At 28.1% G+C, this 15833-nt stretch overlaps 1 long non-coding RNA gene across 1 annotated transcript; it reads right to left on the bottom strand.

The window, feature by feature from the left end:
- Positions 1 to 679: 679 nt before the first annotated feature.
- Positions 680 to 13390, bottom strand: LOC132951456 (uncharacterized). Its single transcript, XR_009665327.1, has 3 exons — positions 13277 to 13390; positions 13050 to 13182; positions 680 to 1988 (listed from the first exon to the last, which is right to left on the bottom strand). It is a non-coding gene; the product is annotated as an uncharacterized LOC132951456 (long non-coding RNA).
- Positions 13391 to 15833: the final 2443 nt, after the last annotated feature.

A 15833-nucleotide genomic window follows, 5' to 3' on the forward strand; every position in this document is an offset into this window, starting at 1 on the left:
ATATTGGTTTATAAGAATATAGGTAATGTATTACTTTAAACCTATTTTCTTTGTTTTTGTGCTGTAAGTAATCTGTAAAAACTGATTCTGTTTTTATATTTTTTGAAAGATCCCGCTGAATATTTAAAATGGACAAGGTGGTAATGGTATACCATTGCTGTAAAATACTTGTCCTTAACCAATTTTTAATTCATTGCATACTCGAAGTACTACGTTCACATGTTACAGAAAACAGAACTTATTTGAATTGGAACTGAAATTTGAAATAACTTAATTATGTTAGGAAATGACACTCTTTTTGAATTGTATTTATTTAAAACAAGGAAATTGCTCTTTTATCTCATTATTTGTGGTGTTTTATAACAGTGGCTAGGAAGTGCTGAATTGAGGGTGCTAAAGCTAAATCACTTCTAAGCACTCCCTAGTTGCGCCTATGTACAGCACAAAAACAAAGAAAATAGGTTTAAAGTAATAACAAATTAAATAACACAGTTTTCTCTTTTCATTTTTAAATAATCTATTTGCGTCCTCTGCACTCGTCTGGTTAATTAAATACGTAAATAATGGAATATTGATATTATGTTAACAACATTCTGAAAGTTAAACAAAACAAAAGTATGTATATAAATGTTAATTTATTGGATTATATACAATCTGTAATGGTATTTAGTATTTACAATAAGCATATGTGTGAGAAAAATAAATATACATACAAGATGTGGAGACGTGATGAGAGAAGTCAACCAGCAATAGCATTCAGATTATATATTGTTCTAGATTAAAATTAATAACTTTATTTTAAAACTATAAACCCAAAGTTTTTTTGAGCCACATTTGAACACACAATTGGCTTATAAATATGGACATTATAAAAATGTTGTATAAGTATGTATAAATAATAATATTTTGTAAATAATGTAAAGAAACAAACACACAAATATATCTAAGTTTAAAAAGTATTTATAACAATTAAAATCTGTGATCAAATCAATAACTTATCGTGAATAATATTATTTTAATAAATCATAATCTTGAAATATTAAGAGAATGCTACCCATGCGTCACAAACGTACGACATAACTAACAGCACACTATTGCAACTAGTGAACAAAAATTATTTGCTATATCATACGTGTGTAAGACGGAGACAACAAATGCATGGGTAGATTAGATTGGGCTTTTTTTTTAAATACTTACAAATATACAGTATTACGATAAACTGTGTAAAATGTAGGTAAATTATATGAATCGTGGACAATTTCCCCTTAGAGATTTCCCCCTAATTATTTTCGGTGTAGTAGGACATTTTCCATGGATATATTTTATAACTCGGCCATTTCTTCCCCATATTTTTTAAACATTTATATGAATATAACATTTTTTTTTGTGTAATGTATAATTTTGTCTTCAGACAGAATAAATTAAAAATATGGGAGGATGTCCTGTTACACCGAAAATTGACAGGGGGACGATGGTCATTTACTATTTGAGATTAGTAATTGAATTTTCATAATTGTACCCACATGATTTATTTAGCAATATTATGTGAACAAACATAATTTATTATAATCAGTTTACACATTTAATAAAAACTCGGACTTAATCACATACATGTATATATCTGTGAAGTTTATGAGATTTAATTATGGATTTAACACGCGACACGGTCCGACGACGGCATAATGCGATGAGTGGGACCGAAACAGTTTTCGACCACCTATTGTCGTTCAGGAATTTGAGCTCCAACTGGGTCAGATGGGTACCATCGGTTAGGTATCACGGCATGCCGGATTCTCTGGGTTCCCGGAGTTTGTGGACTCACCGCGGAAATCACTGAAGTCGGATACCTAAGCAGACGTTGCCGCTCAAAGTACCGCTGGTATTGAATTTGCCGCATTACTTGATTTTCATAATCCTGCCTACTGATACGTTGAGATGCCACTGGATTCGCTCCCCACACAGTCATTCTAATCGTTTGAGCTGAGGCGCTGTTAAAATTAGTAAAACACGATGTTTTTATAATATATATATATTGTAATGTCTTAAAGTCCTCATTATATAATAACATAATATATTATTTTCCCAGCCAGGGTACAAACAAGAAAAACGCCCTGGAATAGGAATCAAGTCTCCTGATTTTTATTTATTTAAAGTACCTACTTATCATAGTTCTGCAATATAATATATCCACATATTTTTTTCACACACCTTTATTAATTAACTATAACAATGTTTGTTTATTAAATATTAAATTAAGTTAGATAAATTCGTTTGTTGTCAATGATTAATCAACGTAAATTATGTATTTGTAAAATGTAAATTGCTATTGATATATTTGTGTAAATCTACTAACCAAATTATATACATTTTATGACATAATATAATATATTTTATAGATATTTAAACTATAAAAAAATCTTTGCTATTCATTATTAGTATTTTTTTTTAGAGTGATTGTAATAATTTGGAAGTGCTGAGACCACCAAGCGCTTCGATTTCCTTTGGCTGCCGGATTCAAGCAGACAATTATTTTCCCCTTTTAAGTAAGTATAAATAGTAAAATATTATTTTAATATGCAATCGCGTGGTTTACCTAATGACCTAATACCTATACACTACTCAGTATTTTATTATACGAATAAATAAAATCATAAAATGTATAGGCACCAAATAGATTATTCATTATTTCAGGACTACAATCGGGCGATCGTTTTTACGGTGTTTGTTAGGGTAAAAGGACGTTTCACCCCGTCAAAAAGCGAGTTCACGGACGTTTCGTCCCGGTCTATAATTAAGATAGGACATTTGGCCCCCAGGAGTTATGTGATGTTATTTACCTACCCATAGGACGTTTGGTCTCCGGTATTTTAAATCACTACAATTAAATTGCTTTTCTTAATTTAAAATTTCAATTATTTTTAAAAAATTTACAATTTCTATATAATTTATATTGATATGTGGGGATGGCCTACCTAACCAACAACTTGTAATAAAATTCCTAATTTTGATTTTTTTTTTCGATTCCTGCTCTAAGCTAAAAACTTGTATTTATAATTTGAATATTGATGTTTAATTTATTCACATTTATTTCAACTATTGTCTTCGTGTGTTAAATTAACGATAATTTTAGTCTTTCAATACTGTACTCTTACCCTTTGGGGTCTTACATACATATATTTATTTATTTATTTATTTCTAAATATTATATTATTATTATTATTAATACTAATAACTTTATTCAAAATATTATTTTTGGGAATTTCCTAACATGTGAAGTTACCAATTTTGTTTTAGTTGTTCGGCGACAAAGACGACAAATATTAACTCCCGAGGGCTAAATGTCTTATCTTAATAATAGAAGAGGAAGAAACGTCCGTGGGCTTATTTTTTTACAGGGCTGAAACGGCGAGAGCGAAACGTCCGGGATTCGTTTGATAGATATTATTTTAGTTGTAAAAATAATTATTATAAAACGATATTGTACACGCTTGGGTTTGGAGGTAACTACTATATAAACACTTACCAATTAACTATACTAACTATATTAAACTATACTATTCTTACTAAATTACTAACTATTAAAAATAATCAAACAGTATAGGTATTATAATATCTTGGAAATACATGCGACATGCAGTTTATTTAAATTGATTGTTCACCTATTGACTTATTGATAAATTATTGGTTATGAGATAATATGAAATAATGTTTACGAATTTTACAGTTTTTTTTTTATTTCAGACATAATTTACAAAAAGTTTAATTTTTCATTTTCATTGAATTATTAGGAAATACACGATACAGTGATTTTTTTTAAAGTTATAGTACCTAACTGAAAAATCAAAGTTTTTTCAAATGTTAGAAACTTAAAATAGATTTTTAAAATTACGTTTTCGGTATTAAATATTTATGGTTTAAATTTTTGTTCAAGACAAAGAATCTTATGTTTGTGTTTGAGTATAAAAATTAGATAGTTACGCATTGGAAAAATTAATTAATATTTTGAAATTATTATAAACACCGATTTTCCTTCGGGCATTTTTAGGATAACTAAAATTGTAAACTATTTTATATCATCAAAGGATTAAAAAGCAAATAATCCTGTTAAAACATTGGGCTCTTGAAAAGTAAATTTAACTTTAAATAAAGAGTTTATCGTATAAAATCTAGTTCTAAAATTAAATCATGATTATATTATACATTTTAATATTTTATATAATGAGGTTTATATACTGACTTGTTCTATAAGTCTATAAATAATAATTATGTTATAAATTAAATACCCAGACGGATAACTTCACGCATAGGTAATATCGCAATTGGCGAATGACGGGTGATATAACTAACGAGAGTATAATAACATTCATTTTTATTAATACCTATTAGTTGTGCCTTTGTTTTAGCGCCTATGACTGACCTTTAGGTACCTATTTGATAATATTATAATGTATGACAACATATGTAATTCTCAATTGTGATGCATGTTGAAATGTTAAATGTTTGTGTCAAGCACTGCGTATAACGTTTCATATTCAAAACCGTATTGTAGTTTGTTGCACACACTGAGCAAAATATTCTACTGTACTCTCAAATATAAGTACATTTATAATTCACCAACATCGGTGCAATCTAAAATCAATTATTTTTTCTTGCATCGTGGAAACCATATTAAAATGTTTGCTGACGAAATGGGTACAAGTGTACCTACATACCATTATGTATTATATTTTCGCTCAGTTTATCATATTTGAACGCAAGTTGCTGTTCTTTAGTATTAGTAGTTAAAACTTCTTAATGTTACCTGAGATGTGTTTTCACAATAACAGGGTGAAATATAAATACGCGACGCGAAAGCACGCTTATTTTTCAATTATTTGTTTTTTATGCCATTCACGTAAGTAATAACTATATTAGGGGGACGGCGTGGTCGAGTGGACTAAGGCCACCATCGTCGGTTCGAACCTCAGTCTCGCGCGGCACTTCTCTTCGGGCAGTCACGGTATCTGAAGAAAGAGGCCGACATCTCCCACCCGGGCATGGCAGATACCTATACGGGTGCCCACTTGAAAATTCTTCCAAACTAAAAACACACGTGTTTACAAAAACCTACAGTACCCTTCCCCACAGTTAAAAACCACCCTATGGCCTAAGTTGCCACGGGTTAGTTAATAATAATAATAAAAAAAACTATATTATAATATCTTAAAAATAATTCGATTAAACTCCTCTCAATTGTTATTAGGACGTAGTATCATGTTCGATAGATTATTGATCGATATGTCTGTCAACGTGCGTATAAGGTGAATAGGTTCTTAATATAATATTATAATTTATAACGATGAAAAACGACAAATACAAAACAACGAATGTTAACACTATGAGACGTCTACATTTTACTTTTTGTACAATACCACGAACAATTCCTAAAAAAAAATCCTAGATTTAATAAGCCCGGTGATTGTATAAATATCTTGGGTTGTCATAATATTATATACGTTTGCAATAATTAGTATCATGAGCATATTATTATAAAGTACACTAATTTATATCATAATATTCATCTCACTTGTACACATCTTAATATCTTATGACGTTTTATAACCAAAAATGCAAGAATTTTTATTAAAATATTAATATTAGAACACTTATAATGAACAATATATTGTTATACTGTTTTTTATCGTGAATGCTAACGAACCTTGTTTGTACTTTGGAATTAACGAAAATAATACAAATTAATTAATTTTTATTTTGTAAAGAGTGTAATATATGGACAGTTATATAGTATTTGTATAAGTAAATACTTAAGATATCAACATTCAAGTCTATGAATTTTTCAGTTTACAGGCGTAAAATTATACTTTTTAAGAACATGTTTGAAAAAATATATTATACATAACATAATTATTATTTGAAGTTATTGTTGGTAAAATATAAAATTAAAATAACACTTAATTTTTATATGATTTACATCGATAAAATTAAATTTAAAATATGAAAATGATAGATAATACATTTTGCTCGAAGATTGTTCTGCACAGAGCTCAGTTTACAATGGGCGGTGTTAATATTTTACTTTTTAGGTATTAAAAAAATGGTTAACCAATATTGAAATTTATGTGCAGTTGTATAATATATTAATATTTAATCTTTTTTTTTTTTTGATAGTTACACCGACAGTGACACACTGACAAAAAGAAACTAAACATGTTATTCTTAAAATAAAGTATGTAATAATAATAACCATATTTTTTAAATTTTGTTGATAGTTTACGCCCAGAATCAAAATGAGACCTATTTTTAAGGACCCACAAGATGAGATTTTATTTTAAAAAGTTCTTGTATAAAGCCTTTTTTATTTACAGCACATTTTAGTAAAGTATATCTATACAGAAAAATCCCTGTAAAATAATAACATTCCTCCATTTATTCAGAATATACAATTTCTGTTAGGAATTCTAAGATTGCATATTTTACTGACAAAAATATAAATGTACCAGCTATTGCATTTTGAACATTTTTAATTGAGGACAGAGGAATAAAGTAACAAATTAAGATTATAATATGGTGTTTATGTCCTTTTTGGAGCATTTATATTAATAGCTTAATTAATATGTACCATATTTGTTTTAAATTTTATCAAAACTCATCCTTTTGTTTATTAAATAGTTAAAACAAAACCATATAAAATTACATAAAATACGCTATTGTATAAATAATACTATACAATATTAAGATAGAAAACAACTTGACATCTATTTTAACGAAATATATATATATATATATATTGATCTATGGATTGACTCCCCCCCCCTTATAGATTACCCGTTTTTTATTTTCGATTGTAATTAAAAATGATTACAATATTTTTGGAATATTTATTTTGCGATTATATATTTTTATTTTATTTATTTATATATATTTATATTATTTAATATTGTATTTGTTCATTTGGGAGGAGGCAAATATATAACGAACCTCTTGCATATTATTATATAATATCCTGTTTTTCTATAAAGTAAGTTTAATTTTTTAAAAAGGTTTTTTTTTTTTATAATATGAATTAGATTTTATTGTTTAATTATCGATATTACAAATGAACTAACGTCTAACTGTTCCACAGAGTTTAGCCCCAAAGTAAACATTTTTAGCTTATATACTTTCATATAATATGGGAGTGGTTTTAATTTAATATCATATTTCTAGTATATCAAATGTTTAGGTGCATCAAACTTTTGGGGAATATACATTTCATACATGATGTTTGTTTTCGCTATCTGACCCACATGAAACACAAACAAAATGCATTCATGTATAATAGTTTATTTTTTATGTTTTGGAGTAATCTTAGAGTAAAATTATCCATTACAAAAATTATAAAGAATCATGGTTTTTAGACATATTGATTTGTCTAAATATTGTTTCAAAATAATTTAATATTAAATATCCATTTCAATTTACAAAAATATTATTTAATTTTAAAGTTTAATATAAAGTCAAATATTAATAAAATATAAAACTAATATGTTAAATATTATCTATTTTAATTTTTGTAGTAGGTTAATAGGTTATTTTACTCAAAGATTACTCTAAAATCATAAAGTGTATACTTCTTATCCATGTTATGCGTGGTAGACCCAGAGAAAACAAAATATACCTGTTACGCTGACATCATCTAAAATATTTCTAAAGGTTATCATGTATATTATGGACGGTTAATATTAAACAGTTAAATGTGTTTTGTAGATTATATACGGGTTACTCTCGTTCATCTAACTTACCATTTGGTGAAGAATATTTATTTAATGAACTTAAACAATTGATGATCTAACAGTCATACAAAATAGATTGAAACGATTTAACAGAATTAATGTGAGGGGAGGAATCGTATAAAATACGTAATATGCCACACTGTGCTTTTCGTTACGGTTCCATCTAACAATATTATTATAATATAATATAATATTTAATATATTTTTACATTTGTACTTAAACTTGTATATAGTATACAAGGATAGGTAATATGTATTATAGTAATGACATTATTCCATCCAGTAAATAATATCAAGATTTAAATTTTGTAAAATGCAAAGTTCAGAAATGTTATTAATTTGGATTATTATTTTAAACAATCTTGTATAAATTTTGATTTTTATTGAACGAAATAATAAAATATAAAAATATATAATGATTTTCATTTGAAAATATAGCCAAGAAGATAATATAATATATTACGTTTAAATAGCATGTGTATTTTTTATACCTAGCTATTATATTAACAAAACATTATAAATGTTTATAATATATAAATATGTTCCTGACATATTTTGACTAATCATGCATTCTGATCAATAACCCACTATATAGTAAAAGTAATGTAGTACTTATATAAAAAAAATGGCCAGCAAATTAATTTCTGAGGTACTCACTTCAGCATTAATTTATTCGTGACAGTATTGGATCTTTCATTTTCAAGCACTTCTTACTCATTTGAATAATATTATACTATAATTTAAAGTAGTTTTTATTTTTATATAATAATAGTGAAATAAAATACTATTTACAACAAAAATATGCTATGGGGTCAATTACTTTTGGTTTTTTTTTCAGTTACAATAAAAAAAAAAAAACGAAGCAAAAATACAATTAAAACAAGTATTTTATTTTTTTAAACTGTCCTTCAAAAATAACTCATAAATCTTTACAAGTCACAACTTTAATGTATTTACAAACTCCGCTATTTAAAAATGTAACATTAATTTATAAGGTACGCAAATGTTATGCAAACATATTAGTCAATTACAATGGTGGGTTAGATTAAATTAAGTTATATTTTATAATATTTTAAATATTGTGGGAGATTTTGGAGGCTCCAAATATAAAATTAGCCCCCCCCCCCCAAAAAAAAAAAAAATAAAATCACCGTCTACTTACTGTGAAGCCTGTGTAATTGTAGCCCTTGTAATATTTCTAATATTTTAAACAATAATCAAATCTAACATATTATTATATTATAATATACACTATATATAGCCAAGCATGATCATCTCATTTAATCCTTTAATTATAGATTTATTGGTAAGGCTACGGAATGGGGGGGGGGGGGTATATATATTCAGCTATTCTTATATCAATAACCCATTTGTTTAAAAATATACATTATACAACGTACATACACTTACAAATTGTTTGTAAACGGTGTATTAATATAAAAAACACTCTTGCAAAATTTCATCCGAGTTAGGTCCGGAACACTAAGGGTTCATCGCAGGTATATCATAGTTGGGTCTCAGATTATTACAGGTACCTATTACAGATAGATGGGCAATTGTAAACTTGGGTGATTATATACTCAGCCAGAATACCGGTTATATAATAAGATAATTAAAAGATCTAATGTAAACTCCGCCAGTTTTATTTTCTTACCTGCTCTCATTGCTACATGCCTTCTCACAATAAATACGTTGACATCCATAGTGATTTTATTTATTTTTGGCTTAATTTTGATATATTTTATGTAAAATGTATTATTTTCTTAACTATTATATTTTAATGTGGACGATTATTGAAATCAATATTATGAAAATTATGAATATTATATTATAATATCAACTGTATATTCTTAGCCGTTAGGTTAGTAATTTTTAATTTTGTCAAATTTATTATTTTTATTATTTTTATTATTTATTATATTTTCAATGTGGACGATTATTAATATTATTATTACAAAAAATATGAATATTATATTTTTTTTTAAAATTTTTTTTTATTAGGGTTAAGGCTTCGACTACTAGGTCATTAATCTGTGGTACTTGTAGGGTAGGGTACTGTGTGTTCACACGTGTGTGTTTGTTTCGGCAGAATTTTTAATTGTTCTCCGGACACCGTGACTTGCCCGAAGAAAAATGCCACCCTCGACCCTCGGCGTTGCAGCCGACGCCTTAGACCGCTCGGCCACTCCGTCCCCCGAATATTATATTATATCAATTGTATATACTCTTAGCTGTTAGGTAAGTAAATTTAAATTTTTGGAATATACAGATTTTTAAGGTGTCCAGCTTTAGGTAGCAATAACATTTAAAGAGGAGGTTTACATGTTTTCTTCTGGTTGACATAATGTTGAGCCAGGAGAGCTTACCATTGGGGGAGATTGGGAGAGATAACCATCGCCCCACTAGTTGAGTCAGGGATTATTATAGGTAACTAGGTAAGTACTAAAATAATATATTAACATTTTCCTTCATTTTAACAGATTAGTATCCGGACTAGTATAGGAATTATAATTTTGAAACCTAACTCTGATGCAATCAATTCAAGAAAAAGCAATTTTTTACTAACGACCTGATCGTTTTTATAAAAAAAAATAGTCACATGATATTTTAGATCTCATGTATAATATTAAATATATAGTTTATAATACTATATCGTGTATACGTGTGCCTACTTAATGTTTATTATTATATTTTTATGATAAATTCATTGGTAATGAGTTAGTTATGTAGTGGAATTGAACTGTTGAACTATTTGGAGAAGATTATAGAATGTATAGTTACAAAAGAAGAGACCTTTTATCATTCAAACTAACCTTCATACATTAGAAACTGATAAAAACAAATCATAGCTTATCTCGAAAATTGTTTGGAGAATTAGAACTACAAACTAGTTGTAATATTAAACATACATTGAAAATATTTTAGAATTATTCAGAAGATTGTATTCTATTTTATAGTCCATACTCAATATCATACATTCGACATTTATGTAGTTAGGTATTGTTATTACCTGGACCACCACGACCTTCTTTATATTAAATAATTAACAGGGTGTCATCTATGGAAGTATTCTAACCCGTATTCATAAGGATTTGTTACTTGTCACCACTAGATGTCTAGAATGACGTCATTTATTTAACTAATCTATAAACATTTTACGAAACCGACCGAACAACAAAATACTTAAGAAAAGTCTAACATAAAGATCAATTACCACTATATATATATTTTTTAGAACATTTACTATACTAAAAAATACGCGAATTTAACAAGAAAAAATATAAAATGCGTCTTAGAGCTCACAACGTATATATTATTAAATAAGCTTCTAAACGTTAAAGTAAAAGCAGATAGTCGGTTATAGATGGCCGAAAAACAATAATGTTTTTTTTAAACATTCTGTTGTTGTAAATAATTTGTAATTTCTCATAAAGTTTCACAAAGGACAACATTTTAAATTGAGATTATTCTTAACTAAACATAATTGTATTATACTCAAATACATTTTTATCGAATTCAACATACTAATTTTATAAAACATTATATTGTTTAAACTTAACTAGACGTCAAGCTATAATTTCATGAAATTATAATCTCTTCCTTGAATCTATATAAGTACATAAAAAATAAAGATTTAAATTTGTGGACATTACGACACTAAAAATTTAGTGGGATAATCAATGTGCAAACAATAAAAAAAGTGATTAAATATTAATGGTTTGAAACTATTACTACTAATTTTCGATTTTAATTTTGTTCATGTTTACAAATATTTGGGTTGTCATTATTTTTATTCAATCATTAGGTTATCTTCTCTTTAAAGGCTCATTATTAAATTGAAATAATTATTTATACAATTATTACAATCGTAACTACATAAAGTAATCTAACCTAACCTTATTTCGTTTTAAGTTTACTAATATATGGATTATGGATATAATTGATGCAAAATAGTTCTTAGAATTAACAAAATTTAAATCCCATTTAGTATTATATTATGATAGCCTTTTAAAAACGTTAATATATACATTAAACATCGATTTAAGAATAAAGACGACATTACGACGAAATAATAATGAGGAAAAATTAGTCAAATAAAAAAATTTAATGTAATAGCCAAAAACAATTTTTCAATCCACATACCTACATGTTACATATAGGTATGGGCATGGGTATACCTATATAGTATATATAGGTATATATTCTATTAAGAATGGTTTCAAAAAACGTACCTACTCTATAATAGTAAGCAAAAACAGTACTACCGTTCTGAATATCATAATCCATTTTATATCTTACGTATGACAAGCATATTATTTATCAACTGATTAATTTATAGCCATAACTCGGAAAAAATATATATTTTTTCCGAGTTATAGCTATACCACAAATAATATCACTGTCGTAATCGAATAATAATAAAGGAACATGTAGTCTAACTAGCGTGGTAAACGAATGTTTGACAAGAGATATATACAATTCTAACAATCAATTAAATCTATAAACTGTTTCATACGAAACATATATGATTGCCTGTAAGTTTAAATATATTAATGTGTTATATAAAAATTATAATTGTAGCCCCAGCTGATGGGTCGTATGATTGAAAATACAATTTTTGCTTATATTATAACACCATTACTCACTACATAATATGTATCCGTATTATATCTAATAAATAATTATTAACTGATGTCACGAGTACTTAATATAATATAGTAATGTAATAATCAATGTGATTTATTTCGTAAACCATCATAAAACCTCTATAGACAGACTAAAATTTAAAATTAATTTAAAATACGAGGTTCTCTGAATTTTAATATTTAATATAACTACTAGGGATACCGAGTATTCGAATTGTAATTAATTTGAACATTTAATTATAACGTTTACGAGCCAGAATAATTTTTTTTTAATTATATACTGTTATACTGCGTTAAAAAACAAAAATATAAACATTGGACATTGCATAGTTTAAGAGTAAGAGGTATAACTATAACTAATCCTCTAAATTACCTTTTAAAAAAATAATAGTAACGAAAATACACAACGATAAACGTAATATAATAACCAAAAACTAATAGTCGGCACGCTAGCCACTTACTTATATACGTACATCGTTATCGTTATTATAATAATATGTGTAATGTACGACTACAGCAAAAATAATTAATATTAATAACAATACGTACATGTAGAAAAAAAATCGTTCGTATATGATAATAATGTACAGCGGCTAGGTGAGGGGCGATACAATTTTAAATATAATATTACCTTTAGACAGCAACAATGACGAGCAACAGGTATGAACCGAAGAGTGCTGCGTACGCGGTGTTCAATATTATAACAATGATGGAAAAACAGCGACCAAGGGACTTCGTCGGTGGTGTAGGGCGTAATAGTGTGTCTGTAAGTGTATAGAGAGAAAAATTAATAAAGAGAATTAATATAGCGAGAGAAAATTAAAACCATTCGAATAGTAGGTATTGGCAGATACTTACAAAATAATAATATTGTGGTGTGTGAATGCGACACGCGGAGAGATTGTCGAGGCGCAGCGTAGGAAATCCGTCTGAAAACGCGTGAAATGTTCTGTGCGCCGCTGGCCGTTTAGTGGTGTATTGAGATTTGGGAGTTCCGGGTGACAGAAACTGAGGGGCGTTGCGGAACTATTTGTCAGTAGTGGGATATCATCGGTGGTCCCGTAAACGGACAATAATGTGTTGTTGACACAGGGCGGCGCCTTATCGCCGTCGTCGCCGGCCGGACCACTACCGCGCACACGCGTCGCCTAAACCACCGTGTATAGTGGTCTACGCTTCGTTAAGACGACTGGAAATTCGGCATTTTGTCGAAATTGTCTGGTGCGCGTTTAGGTTTAGACCCGAACGCTCAAACCTTCGGCCTGAAATTTTTACGAAACACGACTGGCTGACGTCTTCCCGGCCGGTACCGTTAAAGTCCTTTCGGGGTGGACGAACTCACCGTGTCGTGAATGACACGAATTCGTTGTGTGTGTGTATTTGTGTGCCTGTGGGGGGGGGGGGGGGTAACACAAGACGAGTGGCGTCGAACCGATCGTAACAATAATTATAAACGTGCCGATCGCAGGGCCCGGCAACGAGCGTAGGTAGTCACAAAAATCACGTCGGCGACGATCGAAAAACGATGTCATCATTATCATCATTCTAACGGTTCGGGGCGATAGTCCCCTAAGCTATATTGTATATAATATTGTTATTTGTTGTTTTTATAAAATATAATATTACGATCGGATTTTGCAAATAGTATATTATTTTGTTATTATCACAATCATTAATTTATTATTTAACATTTATATTTGAAATAATTATATTGTATTCACCTACTATCTGCTACTCGAAACATTATTTATTCATTAAATTAATACAACACGTCATAATATATTTTAATATTATTAGTTATAATATATATTTAAAATAAAAAAAAACTACTGTTTTCGTTTTTATTTAATTGCTTACCAATTTCAAACCACAAATTCGCTTTTATCTCTGTATCATCATAACACATGTGGTATTATTTAGCCGTGTAAACGTTTGTGTTTTTTAACTAGACTATCCAGAATTGCTGCTTCTGGGAAGTTAAATCGTTATCTGTACGTAATTTTATCATCGTTTATGAATAATAGATATGCCGTAGAGTGACTAAGGAATATCGACTGATTTAGGAATGGTTGTTGTGTGTTTGTTAGTATGTTTATTATGACTCACCCATTCGACAAACACGAGCTGATAATTGGTTGTACACGAAAATGACCGAATTTACTATCGGCATTACATTAACGAATTGAATTTGGTTCGAAGATATTTTTTGGTGACTGATTTACATAGGATAAAGTACCTCCAAGACGGCTAGACACCCAACTATACCTACATGGTCATGCACACGTCCTCGTGATTTTAGGGTGTGGATACAATTTAAACATCGACATACGAGACAGTTAGATAATTATTTATGTAAAGATGAGACCTCATGTTATAATTTTCTCGGTTAACAAAAGAATTGTTATCTATTTTATTATTAAAAACAAGAAAAATCCATTACAATATTAAATAACTTATATATTTTATTATTGGGATTTTCAACTTTGTCCAATACTAAACGTATTGTACATCACCATGGACTATTTATACACACGTAATGTTCTATAATATAGTGTTATGTAGGTATATAATTTAGAAACCAATGATTTTATAGTTGTATCTGTGTGAGTGTGTGACCGTATCAATGTATCATACATAACAAACAGTAGGTAGGTATATAAAATATATAACGGAGTATTAGACAGAGCACTCAGCTATACAGAACTAATATTAACATCGATTTTGATTATATATACATGTACTGTGAATGCGTGTAAGAATTACAAGTTTTCAACAGGATGATTATATTTTTACATAAAAAACTCATTATCTCGAAAAGTAGGTGCCTACCAACATTTTTGAAAATAATTTTTAACATATAGTTTGAATTCATTACGAAACAATTTTTTTTATGGTTATCGTTTTTTCGTTATTTTTTACTTTTTTGAATGACAGCATAATATATGTAATATGTATATTAGGTATACATTTTAGATTATATTCTCCGAAGTAAAATATTTTTTTGAGGACTTCGTTTAAGTAATGAATCCGTTATAATTATTTTAATTTTAGATAAGTGTAGTAGGACTGTAAGAGACCCACATTTTCGGGTTATGATAATTATTTTTTTTTTTAATGTTTTGGAATGTTTTCTTGCATTATTGAAGAAAAAGAGGTGAGCATTATGAAAAGTAAATCACTCTGTATAATAGGTAGGGTATCATATTTAATGATGGATGTTAGCTGTAAACGGTTTTAGTGTGTTTTATCTTATCAATAATTATATTACATATTTTTATTTAACAATCATTAATTAAGGTTTTGAGTAATTGATTATATAAATATGATATTGTAATGATTATATTATAGTGATAATAATACAGTATTTTGTTCTATCATATATTTTATATTTACTTTGTTATACCTAATAAACATG

Source organism: Metopolophium dirhodum, chromosome 8, assembly GCF_019925205.1.
Source record: "Metopolophium dirhodum isolate CAU chromosome 8, ASM1992520v1, whole genome shotgun sequence".
NCBI classification, from domain to species: domain Eukaryota; kingdom Metazoa; phylum Arthropoda; class Insecta; order Hemiptera; family Aphididae; genus Metopolophium; species Metopolophium dirhodum.